Genomic DNA, 1,868 nt, shown 5'->3' with positions numbered 1-1,868 from the left:
GCGATACTTTTTTCAGGATTCCTTGATGAATAAAAAGTTAAAAAGTACAGCATTTATTCAAAATATAAATCTTTTCTAACAATATAAATGTAATAATTTAACAATATAATAATTTCTTTCAAAAAAAGAAAGAATAAAAATGTACGGACCCCAAACTTTTGAACGGTAGTGTATATTTTAAATAAATGCTCCTATTTTAAATAAATGCTCTTCTTTTTAACTTTTTATTCAGAATGATTCAAAAGCGATACTTATGTCCCTTGCCGGTGTCCCTGCTCGGTTGAGTCGAACGGTAGAGTATATATATATATATATATATATATATATAGTGAATGTATATATATATATATATATATGTGTGTATATATATATAAGTGAATATTAATATAATAGTGTGAAAAAAAATTTATTGTTAGGTCAACACCGCTGAGGCCAAAATCACCCACATTTGCATGAACTACTTTTCATGCCAGATTATTAACATAGTGAACTATTACTGTTTATTAATACAGTAATAGTTTTCATTAAAAAAAACAGGGAGAGAGAGAGATTTGTGGCTCTGCTGTTTAAAAAACATCTTTAGCAATTCGTGGAAAGTGCCTATAAAGAGTGTCTATAAAAATTAACCCGCAAGATTAAAGTCAAAACTGTATAAAATAGGCAAATAAAGAGGCCAATGGAAACAAAATACACATCAACAGTTCATTCAAATCACCTCCGGTAAATGCAAACACGTGAGTGAGTTATCAGATATCTGGCTGTTTGAAAGACAATAGACAAGCTCATACCAAACAAAACACCCTTTCACAGTGTGCACACAAACATCAAGTACTTAACTACATAATTCAAGCTAATGCAGAGAGCTGCAGGCACTTGAGAGAAAAACAGCATGCATAAAGTGCTGTTAAATAAGGTCGCACCCTCTGGTTACAGCCTTTGTTTACATTTTCAAAATGACAAAAGTTGTCCTTTGAACTCAAATGAGAGTGAAACTAAAACATAAACATAAACAGGAAGTGAGCGAGTTAAAGAACGAGAGAGAAATTCAGTAGATGGAAAGGAAACGGTTCTGCAGGCTACCTGTCAAAGCCAGGGACCTTCTTCTGTCGGAGCGCTTGAGTTTTGTTGATGTTCCCACCCCCTCCAGTGTGCTGTTTGAAACAAATTGAAGTGTGAAAACTCACAGTCAGACTGTACGACACACTTCTAAGATGGGTTTTTCACCACAATCACTTGTTCAGAGCCAATCCATTCGCTGGTTTACTAGGACAGAAGAGGAATGCAGCTGAACGTCTCTCCTCTCAGCCTTTAGGGTGTGGAAGGACATTTTCATTTTTTTCGGATGGTGGATGCTCTTCTGCAGTCTGAGCACATCTGGGTCCTATTGCCTGCCATGTTTGTTTTTGAAAATAGCATATGGCTAATGTAGGATACTTTACAATTACAGTATATGCCATATATGACATTAAATATAAACATATGGCATATAACACAGAGTATTATGAGTGAGCATTTGCAATGGACTAAAAATAAGTAAATTAGTTTCTATTTCTAACTTATTGTTAGTTCTTTGTTTAATGCAGTTTTCACTCTATGACTGTTAGCTTCAATTTAGCTTTAGCGTTAATATTTCAATCATTTAGGGTTTTTTTACAACTGCAGAAATTAATGCTTTTAACTTATTTAAATGTTTTTATAATAAATGTGTAAACTTTTGTAATATAATATTAAAATGTATTATAAATATATTATTATAATTTATAGATAATTACACATTATAAATATGTTTTAAAATAAGTCATGTAAAATATAAAAATACACCATGTAACAAAACTAAAATTAATTTGTGGTAATTTATTATTTCATTG

At 31.6% G+C, this 1,868-nt stretch overlaps 1 protein-coding gene across 1 annotated transcript in view; it reads right to left on the bottom strand.

Moving 5' to 3' along the window:
• LOC107707513 (anoctamin-10-like) overlaps positions 1-1,332 on the bottom strand; it is a 9,252-nt gene extending 7,920 nt beyond the window's left edge. The window contains exon 1 of the mRNA XM_016511572.1: positions 1,081-1,332. The gene's annotated coding sequence lies outside the window, so the exon portion shown is untranslated. The remainder of the gene's footprint in view (positions 1-1,080) is intronic.
• Between the last annotated feature and the right edge of the window lie 536 nt (positions 1,333-1,868).

This window comes from Sinocyclocheilus rhinocerous, unplaced genomic scaffold, assembly GCF_001515625.1.
Source record: "Sinocyclocheilus rhinocerous isolate Xijiao unplaced genomic scaffold, SAMN03320098_v1.1 scaffold534, whole genome shotgun sequence".
NCBI classification, from domain to species: Eukaryota; Metazoa; Chordata; class Actinopteri; order Cypriniformes; family Cyprinidae; genus Sinocyclocheilus; species Sinocyclocheilus rhinocerous.
Note: the sequence above shows the minus strand (reverse complement) of the source record. Positions and strands in the feature narration are given on the sequence as shown.